The sequence below is a fragment of the Bombina bombina genome, chromosome 4 (genome assembly GCF_027579735.1).
Source record: "Bombina bombina isolate aBomBom1 chromosome 4, aBomBom1.pri, whole genome shotgun sequence".
NCBI lineage: Eukaryota > Metazoa > Chordata > Amphibia > Anura > Bombinatoridae > Bombina > Bombina bombina.
The window spans coordinates 227,510,290-227,529,063 of NC_069502.1; the positions used below are offsets into that span (position 1 = coordinate 227,510,290).

The 18,774-nt window shown below is 40.5% G+C and overlaps 1 protein-coding gene across 5 annotated transcripts in view; it reads left to right on the forward strand.

The window, feature by feature from the left end:
* Positions 1 to 18,774, forward strand: part of PAK2 (p21 (RAC1) activated kinase 2) — a 505,361-nt gene that overhangs the window by 29,742 nt on the left and 456,845 nt on the right. Inside the window, exon 1 of one of the 5 annotated variants that reach the window (XM_053709813.1) lies at positions 18,197 to 18,404. The exons of the other annotated variants lie outside the window; for them this stretch is intronic. The gene's annotated coding sequence lies outside the window, so the exon portion shown is untranslated. Of the gene's footprint in view, positions 1 to 18,196; positions 18,405 to 18,774 lie in introns of those variants that run through there. 5 annotated transcript variants of the gene reach the window in all.

The window sequence follows — 18,774 nt, forward strand, 5'->3', positions numbered from 1 at the left end:
CATATATGTCTGCTATTTCTGAACAAAGGGGATCCCAGAGAAGCATTTACAACCATTTATGCCATAATTGCACAAGTTGTTTGTAAATAATTTCAGTGAGAAACCTAAAGTTTGTGAAAAAATTTGTGAAAAAGTGAACAATTTTTTTTATTTGATCGCATTTGGCGGTGAAATAGTGGCATGAAATATACCAAAATGGGCCTAGATCAATACTTTGGGATGTCTTCTAAAAAAAAATATATACATGTCAATAGATATTCAGGGATTCCTGAAAGATATTAGTGTCCCAATGTAACTAGCGCTAATTTTGAAAAAAAGTGGTTTGGAAATAGCAAAGTGCTACTTGTATTTATGGCCCTATAACTTGCAAAAAAAGCAAAGAAGATGTAAACATTGGGTATTTCTAAACTCAGGACAAAATTTAGAAACTATTTAGCATGGGTGTTTATTGGTGGTTGTAGATGTGTAACAGATTTTGGGGGTCAAAGTTAGAAAAAGTGTGTTTTTTTCCATTTTTCCTTCATATTTTATAATGTTTTTTATAGTAAATTATAAGATATGATGAAAATAATGGTATCTTTTGAAAGTCCATTTAATGGCGAGAAAAACGGTATATAATATGTGTGGGTACAGTAAATGAGTAAGAGGAAAATTACAGCTAAACACAAACACCGCAAAAATGTAAAAATAGCCTTGGTCCCAAACGGACAGAAAATGGAAAAGTGCTGCGGTCATTAAGGGGTTAAAAAAAAAAAAAACTTTCCATTTTACTTCCATTAACAAAATCTGCACAGTCTTTTATATTTACACTTTTTGATTCACCAGATTCTACTGAGCATTTGCAAGAATTCACAGAATATACATATATGCATTTGTGATTGGCTGATGGCTGTCACATGATGCAGTGGGAGGGGAAATAGCCATAACTTTGAAATTAATCAGAAAAAAAATCTATTTCTCATTTAAAGTTTAGACTATGTGCCATTGCATTGTCTTTTTTTTTTATCATGCATTTGTAGAGTATGCAAATCTACTGTATTTACTGGTCTTTTTAAGAAAGGAAACATTCAATGATTTAATGAAATTGTTAAATAGCAGTCAAAATTAGCCAAAATTGAAAATGAAAGATAAATGGCAAAAAAACTAAGAAGTAAAATATAGGTACATTAAAATGTGACAAGGGTAGCATTATTAACAGTGACAGGCTTAGGTACTTAGGTTCTTTTCTTCAGTATACCAATGGGTGATGCATTAAAACAAACTTGAACATACAAGTACATACCATTAACTGGGTTATCTCTAGAGGATATCAGGAAAAAACTGGATAATGTAAAGGTAAGTAAAACTCCAGATTGAATATACCCAAGAGTTTTAAAGGAATTTAGTACTGTTATAGCCAAACCTCTACTCTAAATTTTCAAGACTCATTGGGGTCGATTTATGAAGCACTGGCCAACAGGGACTCACATACGCGCCTGTCCGCCGCAGCTCGCCTCTGCCGGAATTCATCACTGCACACGAGCGCTATTTTGTGCTCGCATGATATCCTGCCCGTGCACAGTCAATCATGTACGGGCAGGAGCTGTCACTCTCCCTGGTCGGAAAGAGGTTGTAAAAGTTTAGGGAAGCAGCGGTCTGATGGCCACTGATTTATAAATACAGACTGCAGGTTCTCTTGTGAGAACCTGCAGTCGTAGGCAGGAGAAGGGGTTGCTAAATCGACCCCATTATCCTCAAGTATAGTTCCCCAGGACTGGCGTAAAGATGTGGTGCCACTTTTTTTTTTGAAAGGGAAGCAGGGCTGATCAAGAAAGCTATATACCAGTTAGTCTGGCATTTTTATTTTTTATTTCAAATCACCATGGTTTTATAAGAAATAGATCATGTCAAACTAATTAGATTCTATGAGGAAGTTAAAATATAGATGAAGGGGAATTAGTTGATGTGATATACCTAGATTTTGCAAAGGCTATTGATACAGTGCCACATGAGATTATTGTACAAAATTTAAGGGACTAGGAATAGCTGAAAATGTTAGCTCATGTATAAAACAGGGAGCAACAAGTGGTAGACCATATTCAGATTGGACAAAGGTAATCAATGGATTCCCCCAGGGATCAGTACTGGGCCTTGTCCTTGGACAAGGATTAAATAGCAACTTCTCTATTTTTGCAGATGATACAAAGTCGTGTAAGGTCATTAGGTCAGTGCAGAATGAAATTGCTTTGCTAGAGGATTTACAAAAATTGGAAGAATGGGCTGGTAAATGGAAAATTAGATTTAATGCTAGAAAATGTAAGGTTCTACATTTTGGATGTAAAAATAAGCAGGCAACCTATTTTAATGGGACTAAACTTGGCAAAACACAGGAGGAAAGGGATTTGGGCATACTTATAAACTAAAAATGGATGAACAATTCAGAACAGTGGTTTTGACGGCTAATAAGATACTAGCTTCATACAAGAGTAGAAAGGAATAACCAAACTTACCTAGGTTTCACTAAAAAAGAAAGGGAGTTCAGCACTCTTTTTTATAAATGATTAAATATTCAGATTTATTTGCCAATCAATTTATAGTGCATACATGATGTAAAAACACATGAATTTCCAAAAAAAAAGTAAAACTTCAACGGGAACCCTTTATATAGCTTAATCTCCCCACAAAACCTATAATACTATTAGTGTTGCGCTGTTTCTTTTAATCCTTCATGCGCATAGTATAAACAGTTGTCCATTGTATCAAATCATCCAGTTTTAAACAACTTTAGTGCATGAATTTAAATGTTAATACACGGCAGTGCACGTTAATCCAGCATGCTTATAGACCAGATAAAGCAGCCAAGGATAGAATTACAGCAGGGGCAAAGCACCGGTAAGAAAAGTCTGTTTTCAGTAGTGGTAATTGTACGTACACAAAGCTGTTCCCATCCGTGTCCCCAAGATACTAGCATGTATTAAAGGGATATGAAACCCCAAAAAATATTTTGTGATGCAGATAGAACATACCATTTTAAAAAAGTTTCCAATTTACTTCTATCAAATTTGCTTCATTTCCATGATACTTTGTGTTGAAGAAATACCTAGGTAGCCATCTGGAGCACTGCATAGCATGATATAGTTCTGCCATCTAGTGCTCTTGCAAATGGATAACATTCTTGCAAAACTGCTATATAGTGCTCCAGAAATGGGCCGGCTCCAAAGCATACATCCTTGCTTTTGAACAAAAGGTACCAAGAAAACGAAGAACATTTGTTAATAGAAGTGAATTAGAAAGTTGTTTAAAACTGCATGCTCTATCTGAATAAAACTTTGAGCTTCATATCCCTTTAAGAGGCATTGATGCAAGTGAGGAAAGCATAATTCTGTCACTATATAAATCCCTGGTAAGAACTCACCTTGATTATGGAGTGCAGTTCTGGGGACCAAGACATTGCAGACTTAGAAAAAGTTCAGAAAAGGGCCACAAAGCTTATCAGTGGAATATAGAAATTAAGCTATGAGGAGAGGTTAGCCAAACTGGGTCTGTTTCCTCTAGAAAAAAGGCACTAGAGAGGTGATAGGATTACTTTATATAAAGATATTCAAGGCCCATATAAAGAGTTGGCGGAAGCTCTGTTTATTCCGAGAAAATGGTGTGTGAGAAGAGGTTACAATGTAAAGGGACATGAAGAAACCCAATTTTTTTTCTTTCATGATTCAGATAGAGAATACAATTTTACACAACTTTCTAATTTACTTCTAATTAGCTTTGTTCTCTTGATATCCTTTGTTGAAGAAATATCAACGTACATAGGTGAGACAAAAACATGATGCATGTATATGCTGCCACCAGTCATCAGCTCCTGAGCCTACCTTGTTATGCTTTTCAACAATGGATATCAAGAGAAAGAGAAACAAATTGAATAATAGAAGCAAATTGGAAAGTTGTTTAAAACTACATGCTCTATCTGAATTATGAAAGAAAAAAAATGGGTTTCATGTCCCTTTAAGGCTGGAGGAAAGGAGATTTAATCTCCAGCAATGTAAACTTGTTTTCACTGTAAAAGAAATTAAATTGTAGAACTCATTGCATAAGGAGGTAGTGAAGGCCAATACCTTTGATACAATGGCTTAGATGCATTACTGGCTAGAAACAGAATTCAGGTATATGAGTGTTTTTGTTAAATGGGTCACCTTTTGAATTGGAGCTTTTTATTGTAAATGAGGTATAATCGGTATAAGTTGAACGCGATAGACTTATGTCTTATATCATAAATTTTTTTTTCAATGGCATCTTTCAGAATACTATTCTTCTGCCTTGAAGTTTTATAGCATATAAGTATTTTCTATGTGTATCCTCAGATTTGGCCAGTAGATATTGTGAGCAGAATTCACTCTTAAAATTGCTACCATTTTATTAGATATTCAACTTGTATTACATTCTACTCATCCTTATACAGTAGTCAGTAATTTGCATGTACTTTGCAGCAGTTAGCAGCAAAACTGCTCCTCCTCAAACTGAACTCCGTAAGTTATGTAACTTAAAAAAGGACATTATACACTGAAAATAAAAAAAAAATATCCAAACGTTTGTATGTTAAATGTAAACGTGCTTGCACTGTGTCCAATGTATAACAGCATGTGTATATATATATATATATATATATATATATATATATATATATATATATATATATATATATATATATATATATATATATATATATATACACACACCAGCACGCGAGCTAATAAACAAACTAGGAACAAGTCGGGGTTCACAGACTTATGTAATCACCAATGGGCGCAAGCAAATTAAGGAGAGAGGACAGCACATCCAGACCAGACCGGGTACACATCCCATAACCCATAAACAGGCTCAGCTTTGGTTGCTATCGCACTCACATAAAGCTACACTACCTACAGAGTCACAGGCAGTTAACCCCGGGCCTGCCTGGGTGCAGGTCCAAATGGTGAATTACAGAAACGGACACTGTTACACACACGTAAAAAAGTCCAGCACTCGCTCACAAGCTCTCAGCTAAGAATAAACACAAAACTGGAAGAGTTAGTTACCACATTTTGGCCAAATGGGACAAGCTCAGGTACCACGTCAAGGTCTCTTCCTAGCACCTGAGTCCCTAATAAAGCCACACAACTGCAGCCACACACACACAAATGCGAGCTAATTCACCATTTGGACCTGCACCCAGGCAGGCCCGGGGTTAACTGCCTGTGACTCTGTAGGTAGTGTAGCTTTATGTGAGTGCAATAGCAAGCAAAGCTGAGCCTGTTTATGGGTCATGGGATGTGTACCCGGTCCGGTCTGGATGTGCTGTCCTCTTTCCTTAATTTGCTTGCGCCCATAGGTGATTACATAAGTCTGTGAACCCTGACTTTTTCCTAGTTTGTTTATTAGCTTGCATTTGTGTGTGTGGCTGCAGTTGTGTGGCTGTATTAGGGACTCAGGTGCTAGGAAGAGACCTTGACGTGGTACCTGAGCTTGTCCCATTTGGCCAAATGTGGTAACTAACTCTTCCAGTTTGCTTTTATTCTTAGCTGAGAGCTTGTGAGTGAGTACTGGACTCTTTATGTGTGTGTAGTATGTGTATATGTGTGTGTGTGTGTATATATATATATATGTATGTATATATATATATATGTATATATATATATGTATATATATATATATATATATATATATATATATATATATATATATATATATATATATATATATATATATATATATATATATATATATATATATGTATGTATATATATATTCTCATTAGTGCATTTACTATTAGTATATAGATCCGTGATATCCGTGTATACTAGTCCCTAATTGTGTGCGGAAGATACAAACAGTAAAATGTCTTTACTTCATACAGTGATTTGTATATACGCTAGACACATTGATTAAAGAGTAACTTGTTACATAGGACGTAAAATGTGTGATTGGACACATAGTGGTTATATACCATAGTATAAGAATTGCATGAGTATACTGTACTTCATCACAAATATATAACTGCAGTACCATAAAAACACTATTCAGCTCATGTCTTTAGGATCATTTGCATATAGTTTACTTATTTGTGCTTTAAGGACAAACAAATGTGAAGGATACTTTAAAGGGACAGTAAACCTTAAAAAAGCATTTTTTCCTTTTATATTTTGCTAAAATACGGCGCTTTTACAGACCCGCTCTCTGCTGAGCGGGTCTGTAATATTCAGTCAGCGCATCGGGCCAGCTGTATAGTCACAGCCCGGCCCGACCACGCCATAAGACTAAGTGCAGCTCGCTCCTGTCACAGGAGCGAGCTGCACTTAGTCTTATGGCACGGTCGGGCCAGGCTGTGACTATACAGCTGGCCCGATGCGCTGACTGAATATTACAGACCCGCTCAGCAGAGAACGGGTCTGTAAAAGCGCTGTATTTTAGCAAAATATAAAAGGAAAAAATGCTTTTATGGCTATAGCACCTAAATAATGTTATATAATTCTGCACTATGTGCAGAATTATATAACATTATTTTTAAGGTTTACTGTCCCTTTAACACAATATAAAAGTTAAAAAAGAATAGTATTTTGTGAACTAAAAGTGCATAATTTAACCTTGTTGACTAGTATGTCACCTCCCTAAATCCATTCATACTAAAGGAATTCTTTCTTACAAGTAAAAACTGTGTTAAAACGGTGAATGTACAAAGATAAAATGAGAATTACAATAAAGTCTTCTGCATAGCTTACAGGACCATTACACTCAAATTACACACACAAAATGTTTAATTATTAAAACTATAACAGTATGCAATGCACATTTATTTATATTGCTGTAAAATTTGTTTAAAAACAGAATTTATGTTTACCTGATAAATTACTTTCTCCAACGGTGTGTCCGGTCCACGGCGTCATCCTTACTTGTGGGATATTCTCTTCCCCAACAGGAAATGGCAAAGAGCCCAGCAAAGCTGGTCACATGATCCCTCCTAGGCTCCGCCTACCCCAGTCATTCGACCGACGTTAAGGAGGAATATTTGCATAGGAGAAACCATATGGTACCGTGGTGACTGTAGTTAAAGAAAATAAATTATCAGACCTGATTAAAAAAACCAGGGCGGGCCGTGGACCGGACACACCGTTGGAGAAAGTAATTTATCAGGTAAACATAAATTCTGTTTTCTCCAACATAGGTGTGTCCGGTCCACGGCGTCATCCTTACTTGTGGGAACCAATACCAAAGCTTTAGGACACGGATGAAGGGAGGGAGCAAATCAGGTCACCTAAATGGAAGGCACCACGGCTTGCAAAACCTTTCTCCCAAAAATAGCCTCAGAAGAAGCAAAAGTATCAAACTTGTAAAATTTGGTAAAAGTGTGCAGTGAAGACCAAGTCGCTGCCCTACATATCTGATCAACAGAAGCCTCGTTCTTGAAGGCCCATGTGGAAGCCACAGCCCTAGTGGAATGAGCTGTGATTCTTTCGGGAGGCTGCCCGACGGCAGTCTCGTAAGCCAATCTGATGATGCTTTTAATCCAAAAAGAGAGAGAGGTAGAAGTTGCTTTTTGACCTCTCCTTTTACCGGAATAAACAACAAACAAGGAAGATGTTTGTCTAAAATCCTTTGTAGCATCTAAATAGAATTTTAGAGCGCGAACAACATCCAAATTGTGTAACAAACGTTCCTTCTTTGAAACTGGTTTCGGACACAGAGAAGGTACGATAATCTCCTGGTTAATGTTTTTGTTAGAAACAACTTTTGGAAGAAAACCAGGTTTAGTACGTAAAACCACCTTATCTGCATGGAACACCAGATAAGGAGGAGAACACTGCAGAGCAGATAATTCTGAAACTCTTCTAGCAGAAGAAATTGCAACTAAAAACAAAACTTTCCAAGATAATAACTTAATATCAACGGAATGCAAGGGTTCAAACGGAACCCCCTGAAGAACTGAAAGAACTAAATTGAGACTCCAAGGAGGAGTCAAAGGTTTGTAAACAGGCTTAATTCTTACCAGAGCCTGAACAAAGGCTTGAACATCTGGCACAGCGGCCAGCTTTTTGTGAAGTAACACAGACAAGGCAGAAATCTGTCCCTTCAGGGAACTTGCAGATAATCCTTTTTCCAATCCTTCTTGAAGGAAGGATAGAATCCTAGGAATCTTAACCTTGTCCCAAGGGAATCCTTTAGATTCACACCAACAGATATATTTTTTCCAAATTTTGTGGTAAATCTTTCTAGTTACAGGCTTTCTGGCCTGAACAAGAGTATCGATAACAGAATCTGAGAATCCTCGCTTCGATAAGATCAAGCGTTCAATCTCCAAGCAGTCAGCTGGAGTGAAACCAGATTCGGATGTTCGAACGGACCCTGAACAAGAAGGTCTCGTCTCAAAGGTAGCTTCCAAGGAGGAGCCGATGACATATTCACCAGATCTGCGTACCAAGTCCTGCGTGGCCACGCAGGAGCTATCAAGATCACAGACGCCCTCTCCTGATTGATCCTGGCTACCAGCCTGGGGATGAGAGGAAACGGCGGGAACACATAAGCTAGTTTGAAGGTCCAAGGTGCTACTAATGCATCCACTAGAGCCGCCTTGGGATCCCTGGATCTGGACCCGTAGCAAGGAACTTTGAAGTTCTGACGAGAGGCCATCAGATCCATGTCTGGAATGCCCCACAGCTGAGTGACTTGGGCAAAGATTTCCGGATGGAGTTCCCACTCCCCCGGATGCAATGTCTGACGACTCAGAAAATCCGCTTCCCAATTTTCCACTCCTGGGATGTGGATAGCAGACAGGTGGCAGGAGTGAGACTCCGCCCATAGAATGATTTTGGTCACTTCTTCCATCGCCAGGGAACTCCTTGTTCCCCCCTGATGGTTGATGTACGCAACAGTTGTCATGTTGTCTGATTGAAACCGTATGAACTTGGCCCTCGCTAGCTGAGGCCAAGCCTTGAGAGCATTGAATATCGCTCTCAGTTCCAGAATATTTATCGGTAGAAGAGATTCTTCCCGAGACCAAAGACCCTGAGCTTTCAGGGATCCCCAGACCGCGCCCCAGCCCATCAGACTGGCGTCGGTCGTGACAATGACCCACTCTGGTCTGCGGAATGTCATCCCTCGTGACAGGTTGTCCAGGGACAGCCACCAACGGAGTGAGTCTCTGGTCCTCTGATTTACTTGTATCTTCGGAGACAAGTCTGTATAGTCCCCATTCCACTGACTGAGCATGCACAGTTGTAATGGTCTTAGATGAATGCGTGCAAAAGGAACTATGTCCATTGCCGCTACCATCAACCCGATCACTTCCATGCACTGAGCTATGGAAGGAAGAGGAACGGAATGAAGTATCCGACAAGAGTCTAGAAGTTGTTTTTCTGGCCTCTGTCAGAAAAATCCTCATTTCTAAGGAGTCTATTATTGTTCCCAAGAAGGGAACCCTTGTTGACGGAGATAGAGAACTCTTTTCCACGTTCACTTTCCATCCGTGAGATCTGAGAAAGGCCAGGACAATGTCCGTGTGAGCCTTTGCTTGAGGAAGGGACGACGCTTGAATCAGAATGTCGTCCAAGTAAGGTACTACAGCAATGCCCCTTGGTCTTAGCACAGCTAGAAGGGACCCTAGTACCTTTGTGAAAATCCTTGGAGCAGTGGCTAATCCGAAAGGAAGCGCCACGAACTGGTAATGTTTGTCCAGGAATGCGAACCTCAGGAACCGATGATGTTCCTTGTGGATAGGAATATGTAGATACGCATCCTTTAAATCCACCGTGGTCATGAATTGACCTTCCTGGATGGAAGGAAGAATAGTTCGAATGGTTTCCATCTTGAACGATGGAACCTTGAGAAACTTGTTTAAGATCTTGAGATCTAAGATTGGTCTGAACGTTCCCTCTTTTTTGGGAACTATAAACAGATTGGAGTAGAACCCCATCCCTTGTTCTCTTAATGGAACGGGATGAATCACTCCCATTTTTAACAGGTCTTCTACACAATGTAAGAATGCCTGTCTTTTTATGTGGTCTGAGGACAACTGAGACCTGTGGAACCTCCCCCTTGGGGGAAGTCCCTTGAATTCCAGAAGATAACCTTGGGAGACTATTTCTAGCGCCCAAGGATCCAGAACATCTCTTGCCCAAGCCTGAGCGAAGAGAGAGAGTCTGCCCCCCACCAGATCCGGTCCCGGATCGGGGGCCAACATTTCATGCTGTCTTGGTAGCAGTGGCAGGTTTCTTGGCCTGCTTTCCCTTGTTCCAGCCTTGCATTGGTCTCCAAGCTGGCTTGGCTTGAGAAGTATTACCCTCTTGCTTAGAGGACGTAGCACTTTGGGCTGGTCCGTTTCTGCGAAAGGGACGAAAATTAGGTTTATTTTTTGCCTTGAAAGGCCGATCCTGAGGAAGGGCGTGGCCCTTACCCCCAGTGATATCCGAGATAATCTCTTTCAAGTCAGGGCCAAACAGCGTTTTCCCCTTGAAAGGAATGTTAAGTAGCTTGTTCTTGGAAGACGCATCAGCCGACCAAGATTTCAACCAAAGCGCTCTGCGCGCCACAATAGCAAACCCAGAATTCTTAGCCTCTAACCTAGCCAATTGCAAAGTGGCGTCTAGGGTGAAAGAATTAGCCAATTTGAGAGCATTGATTCTGTCCATAATCTCCTCATAAGGAGGAGAATCACTGTCGACCGCCTTTATCAGCTCATCGAACCAGAAACATGCGGCTGTAGCGACAGGGACAATGCATGAAATTGGTTGTAGAAGGTAACCCTGCTGAACAAACATCTTTTTAAGCAAACCTTCTAATTTTTTATCCATAGGATCTTTGAAAGCACAACTATCCTCTATGGGTATAGTGGTGCGTTTGTTTAAAGTGGAAACCGCTCCCTCGACCTTGGGGACTGTCTGCCATAAGTCCTTTCTGGGGTCGACCATAGGAAACAATTTTTTAAATATGGGGGGAGGGACGAAAGGAATACCGGGCCTTTCCCATTCTTTATTAACAATGTCCGCCACCCGCTTGGGTATAGGAAAAGCTTCTGGGAGCCCCGGCACCTCTAGGAACTTGTCCATTTTACATAGTTTCTCTGGGATGACCAAATTGTCACAATCATCCAGAGTGGATAATACCTCCTTAAGCAGAATGCGGAGATGTTCCAACTTAAATTTAAATGCAATCACATCAGGTTCAGCTTGTTGAGAAATGTTCCCTGAATCAGTAATTTCTCCCTCAGACAAAACCTCCCTGGCCCCATCAGACTGAGTTAGGGGCCCTTCAGAAATATTAATATCAGCGTCGTCATGCTCTTCAGTATCTAAAACAGAGCAGTCGCGCTTACGCTGATAAGTGTTCATTTTGGCTAAAATGTTTTTGACAGAATTATCCATTACAGCCGTTAATTGTTGCATAGTAAGGAGTATTGGCGCGCTAGATGTACTAGGGGCCTCCTGAGTGGGCAAGACTCGTGTAGACGAAGGAGGGAATGATGCAGTACCATGCTTACTCCCCTCACTTGAGGAATCATCTTGGGCATCATTGTCATTGTCACATAAATCACATTTATTTAAATGAATAGGAATTCTGGCTTCCCCACATTCAGAACACAGTCTATCTGGTAGTTCAGACATGTTAAACAGGCATAAACTTGATAACAAGTACAAAAAACGTTTTAAAATAAAACCGTTACTGTCACTTTAAATTTTAAACTGAACACACTTTATTACTGCAAATGCGAAAAAACATGAAGGAATTGTTCAAAATTCACCAAATTTTCACCACAGTGTCTTAAAGCCTTAAAAGTATTGCACACCAAATTTGGAAGCTTTAACCCTTAAAATAACGGAACCGGAGCCGTTTTGAACTTTAACCCCTTTACAGTCCCTGGTATCTGCTTTGCTGAGACCCAACCAAGCCCCAAGGGGAATACGATACCAAATGACGCCTTCAGAAAGTCTTTTCTAAGTATCAGAGCTCCTCTCACATGCGACTGCATGCCATGCCTCTCAAAAACAAGTGCGCAACACCGGCGCGAAAATGAGGCTCTGCCTATGCTTTGGGAAAGCCCCTAAAGAATAAGGAGTCTAAAACAGTGCCTGCCGATATTATTATATCAAAATACCCAGATAAAATGATTCCTCAAGGCTAAATATGTGTTAATAATCAATCGATTTAGCCCAAAAAAAGTCTACAGTCTTAATAAGCCCTTTTTGAAGCCCTTATTTACAATCGTAATAAACATGGCTTACCGGATCCCAGAGGGAAAATGACAGCTTCCAGCATTACATCGTCTTGTTAGAATGTGTCATACCTCAAGCAGCAAGAGACTGCTCACTGTTCCCCCAACTGAAGTTAATTGCTCTCAACAGTCCTGTGTGGAACAGCCATGGATTTTAGTGACGGTTGCTAAAATCATTTTCCTCATACAAACAGAAATCTTCATCTCTTTTCTGTTTCTGAGTAAATAGTACATACCAGCACTATTTCAAAATAACAAACTCTTGATTGAATAATAAAAACTACAGTTAAACACTAAAAAACTCTAAGCCATCTCCGTGGAGATGTTGCCTGTACAACGGCAAAGAGAATGACTGGGGTAGGCGGAGCCTAGGAGGGATCATGTGACCAGCTTTGCTGGGCTCTTTGCCATTTCCTGTTGGGGAAGAGAATATCCCACAAGTAAGGATGACGCCGTGGACCGGACACACCTATGTTGGAGAAAATAGTGTTTGTTCCACTTTCTCCCACAGGGGCTTTGGTTAATATGCTTATTTACTTTTAACTAGTGTCCTCCATCTCCTGGTCTCTCTAGTTATTTGTTTTCAAGGTGGATTATCCATTTCATATCGGTAATCATGATAGGATAAATACTCTGCAGTGCGAGTGTATATACACTATGTGTATACACATAAGGACTGTAAAAGAATTATAAAATGCCTGGGTCATGCATAAGGCTATCCTAAAAAAATAGTTTACACTGCACAAATGTGTAGACTCTATAGGCTTTTTAGTTTTTATCTAGAGTGCTTTTCCTATCATGATTGCTGATCTAAAATCTAAAAATGTTAATCTAGCTTAAAGGGACAGTGTACACCAATTTTCATATAACTACATGTAATAGACACTACTATAAAGAACAGTATGCACAGATACTGATATAAAAAGCTTAGAAGCTCCCAGTTTAGCACTGTTGAGGTTTGGCTGGGACACCAAGTGAAAGGGGCTGAGAAAACTAGACACTCCCCCCTTTCCTGCATATGGAAATACAGATAACATAAACAGGATTACAAGGTAAGACTTCTCAGCATTGATGCAATGTATACAGCAAATGATATTATACGTAATGTACATGTAGGTGAAACCAACTCTATCAATGAGTCCCACTCATGCGGACGTCACCTATATAGTAGAATTTCCAAGTATAAATAACAAAAAGGTAAGGACTCACCCAGATGGCACCCTCTCAGTGTAGAATGATCCTGTAATATTCAGTTGCTGGAATTATAGCAGTCCTGTTTACACATTCAAACACCGAACATCCGTATGCACAGAGTATTACAATCCAGGGCCTTCCTAAGTATCAGCGTGATACCGGTTTAACAGGCATGTACTTCCATTGCTGCTAGGGCTCTCCAAACCCCTAATTTGAAAGTCACAGAAAGGAAACAGATTCCGCAGCAAAGGTGTAAAGAAGGACTGTGAGAGATTTGCAAGTAAAATAGTATTTAATACATCTCAAAGCGTGTATAACATAACAGGCACAGCAAAACAAACCCACTATATACTACTATAAAGAACAGTATGCACAGATACTGATATAAAAAGCTTAGAAGCTCCCAGTTTAGCACTGTTGAGGTTTGGCTGGGACACCAAGTGAAAGGGGCTGAGAAAACTAGACACTCCCCCCTTTCCTGCATATGGAAATACAGATAACATAAACAGGAGCCAGCAGGAGTCTGTAAACAAATGTATACATCTGACACTGTTTTTTTTATGAGTCTGAAAATCAGCACAATGTTATTAAAATAATCAGAACAATGCATATTTACAAAAACAATACCAGCTATATAAATAGATCCTCATCTACAAAACATTTATGTATAGAAAAATCTAGTGTACAATGTCCCTTTTTAAGAGAGCAAATGACTAGACCAGGTGAAGGAGAGGACACTAGTTCACAGAAAAGTAAATAGTATTAGCCCAAGCTAATGAGTGGAAAAAGCTCATTTTAAACAAACTTTACAGCAAAATAATGTATGTACATTGCAATAATGTTATAATTTTAGATTATTATCAGGTATTTATAGAGCGCCAACAGATTCTGCAGCGCTGTAAACATAGTCGGTATACAGGATAGCTTTTGTATGGATCAAGTGGGTAGAGGGCCCTGCCGAGAGTTTCACTGTTGTAGTCGGCTCTTATCAAGGCGATCTGCAAACAGCTGGGCTCGTAGGCTTACATTCTAAGGGGTATAAGGGGAAAGCAATGGAGTTAGGAAAGGTTAGTGTTGGTTGTAAGCATCCCTGAATAGTACATTTTTTAGGGAGCGCTTGAAGCTGTTAAAACTACGGGAGTGTCTTGTGGAGCAAGGCAGGGAGTTCCACAAGATAGGGGCCAGTCTGGAGAAGTCCTGTAAACGGGAATGTGAGGAAGTAACGAGAGGAGGAGATCCTGAGCTAATCGAAGGGGACGGGAGGGAGAGTTTCTTGAGACAAGTTCTGAAATGTAGGGGGGAGCAGTGTAGTTGAGAACTTTGTATGTCAGAGTGAGGATTTTGTGTTTAATCCTAGAGGCAAGAGGAAGCCAGTGAAGGTATTGGCAGAGAGGTGCAGCAGATGAAGAGCGACGAGTAAGGAAGATGAGCCTGGCAGAGGCATTCATAATGGATTGTAAAGGAGCTATGCGGCAGCTAGGTAGACCAGAGAGGACGGAGTTGTAGTAGTCGAGGCGGGAAAGGATGAGAGAGTGGATTAAAATCTTAGTTGTATCTTGTGTAAGGAAATGTCTAATTTTAGAGATGTTTTTAAGGTGGAAGCGGCAGGCTTTAGCCAAGGACTGAATGTGAGGAGTGAAGGAAAGGAGGATAAGCAGAGAGAAGTGGACTTTGGATTTTGCTTTAAGTAGGTCGTGGGTAACCTTGACAATTGCTGTCTCTGTAGAGTGATGGGGACGAAATCCAGATTGTAGTGGGTCAAGAAGAGAGTTTAGTGTAAGGAAATGGGATAGACGTGCATATACTAGCTTTTTGAGGAGCTTAGAGGGAGTAGGGAAATAGGGCGGTAGATGGATGGCGAGGTTGGATCGAGGGAAGGTTTTTTTGAGGATAGGTGTGACCAGTGCATGTTTTAGAGGGTAGAAGAGAGGGAGGGGATGGGGACGAGGGGACAGGTAGTGAGGTGGGAGGACAGTACAAGGGCAGAAACTTCAACCTCATTAAGAGGGGCAAAAGAGCTGCATTTTTGGATATTAGGGTTTTGGATGATTGAGCTTTTGAGGGGGTGAGAGATTGGTAGTATGTTGAGAGCTGATTTCACTTCTGATGGAGTCAATTTTGTTATTGAAGTGGCTGGCAAAATCTTGAGCTGAGAGAGAGAGGTTGTATTAGGAGGTGGGAGTGGGCGGAGAAGAGTATTGAACGTGGAGAACAGACGTTTTGGCTTAGAGGAAAGAGTAGAGATGAGATTAGAGAAGTATTGTTGCTTATAGAGATTAAGGGCAGAATAGTAGGAGTTCAGGATGAACTTGTAGTGAAAAAAGTCAGCTGAACTCCGAGATTTCCTCCAGTGTTGCTCAGCAGTACGGGAACATCTGCGTAGGTACCGTGTCAGAGGAGTATGCCAGGGCTGAGGATGAGATTGTGGTTTCTGAGCTATGGTTGGAGGGGCCAGATTGTCAATGACGATGTAAGGGTGGTGTTATACTGGCAGATTGGGCAGGAAAAGGAGGTGATGGACGAGAGGAGAGGTTTGAGAGAGCTAGCGAACTGCTGCAGATCGAATGACATTGCTTCTGTGAAGTTTGGTGTGAGGGGTAGAGGGAGGGGGAGTTGTAGGTAGGGAAGGGATGTTGCAAGTTAGGAGATGATGGTCAGAGAGAGAGGAAAAGGGGAGTTTGTTAAATTTGAGAGAGTGCAATAGTAGGTGAAAATCAGATCAAGGGAATGACCGTCTTTGTGAGTGGGAGAGTCAGTTCATTGTGACAGGCCGAAAGAGGAAGTGAGTTGAAGAAGTTGTTTTGCAGAGGAGGCAGTGGGATTGTCAAGAGGGATGTTGAAGTCGCCAAGAATGAGGGCAGGGGTGTCCGAGGAAAGGAAATAAGGAAGCCAGGCAGCAAAGTGATCTAAAAATTGAGTTGGGGAGCCAGGGGGGCGGTATATGACTAACACCTATAGAGAGGGGAGAGAATAACCGAATCGGGTGTGCTTCAAATGAAAAAAATGTGAGTGAAGAGAATGGCTGTATTTGTTGAAAGGTGCAACAAGAGGAAAGTAAAATACCAACACCACCTCCTTGTATATTGCCAGACCTAGGAGTGTGGCTGAAGTGGAGACCCCCATGTGACAGTGCAGCAGTGGATGCTGTGTCTGAAGCAGAGAGCCAGGTTTCTGTAAGAGCCAGAAGGTTAAGAGAGTGGGAGATAAAGAGATCATGGATAGAAGTGAGCTTGTTGCAAGCAGAGCGAGAGTTCCAGAGTGCACAAGTGAAGGGGGGGGGGGGGGGTGGTTTTAGATGTAAGAGGAATGCGGTTAAGGTTACCAGAGTTTTGTTTATGAAGTCAATTGAAATGCACACAGAGATGTGAAAGGCTAGGAGGTTGTGAGGGACCAGGATTAGGTGAGATGTCGCCAGCAGCTAGTATGAGTAAGAGGGAGAGTGACATGAGATGAGAAGCAGATTTGCAGTAATGAGACGCAATGAGAAGTGCAGGGGGGAGAGAGAGTTTTTAGGAATAGGTAAAGTTCATGAGTACAATAGTAAGGTGAGTATAAGAGAGCTGGGCTAATGAACAGTGCAGGTGGAGAGGGAGAAGGAGTAATTAGTTTTATAGAGACAAGAGGTAGCAAAAAGGAGTGTGAAGATATTGAGCATTATTATGAAAGTGGGAACCAAGTAAACACATAAGACACAGTGTTAAAAGAGCACTTGCAAAAGGATACAATGAGATACATAAAACACAGTATTACAAAAGTACTTGTCTTGTGTCTTGCCCCTTGCCCAATCCTTGTTCAATTCTTGTATAATTCTTAAATTAGTGCCTCACTTCTAAAATGTTCACTTATTCTTAAATTAGTGCCTCACTTCTAAAATGTTCACTACCCAGGCAATGCACCTCCCAAACTAGTGTGAAATATATACAGGCAGGGCAGTCAGCTGAGTCCACTAAATTTAGTTGATTGCTAATCAGACAATTGGAAAGGCCAATTGGAGTGTTAGATTCTGGTCAGGGTGAGATGAGTTAAGTAAACAGACAATAACATTTGGAGGAGGTTAAAACTATGGCATAAGACGGCTATAAATTTTAGAATAAAAGCAAGTATTGATAAGGATTGAACATCACATGGCAATTAGCTAAACATTAGAAGTAAGACATTGGGAGCAACATTACAATGAATGCAGGACATAACAACCTAATTTCATTTGCTCAGTATACATATACGCATGCCAAAAAGAGACTTGGAGTACAAATGACACAAAAGCAGGGGAATTAGCAGGATTTGATGCAGGGACTCGGTTCACATACCTGAAGACAGAGGAGAGAGTAGGTTAACTCAGCATTCCTTAGCAGATGTCAATAGGCAGTTTGTTAGATGAACATTTTTGTGTGTAAATAGTGTAATGGGCCTTTAAATGGATATTAAAGGAATATGAAACCCAAAAAATGTATTATGTGATTGAGAGCGTATCATTTTCAAAAAGTTCTCTTCTCAAATTTGCTTTGTTCCCATGATATTCTGTGTTGAAGAGATACCTAGGTAGGCATCTGGACAGTGGTGTTATTTAGGTTTTGTGCTTCTCTCTCTATAAGAAAAATCACCTTTCAGTCACACAATAGAGCAGCGAGATCTTCAGGTCTCTGGTCTTGAAGAGAATGTCTCAACTGCTGAGATAAAATCCAACCCAAGCTATGGCGATAGTTATTTCATGCCAACAGCAGATATAAGCTCTGGACCCTTACAGAAAGGAAGGGCTGGAATTTGCAATCTAGTACCTTTTCAATGGAAGATAAATAAAGCAATTGATCCTCTTTATTACAGGAGGATTCCCGCAGGAGAAATCTAGTCTAGCTGCAGAGCGGGGGTCACAACAAATCCATGCACTCAATTTCATAATTTCACTATCAATCTCCTTTATTTCTGCAACCGAGAGCAATTATTTTATTTCATCCAAATCTCCACAAAACAGGCTCCTGCCTCTCTAAATATACAGGTCAGTATACTGGAGTGCATAAAACTCTGCATTTGGTTGCTGAAGCAGTCTTGCTTATTTCCAGATGCAGTACCTGAAAGACCTATTAAGCTCTATTTGGGAACAGCACACAACAGTTTTGTACAATTTAGCTGCAGGCTCCTGTAAACGTGTTACCGGAGCTTCAGTTTATTTTATGTGTGTGGATCCTGTGAAACTTACTTTATCCATGGTCCTATGGCAGCAGCATGATGGAAAATGTAGTTCAAAGGCGTGGCCTGGAGGTAATGTATAAACTGCCCAGCTCATCAGAATGAAAATTAACCAGGCAGTATAGCGGCACTAGTAAAAGGCTGATAAACCTAGGGCCATCAATGCTGAATATAATGCT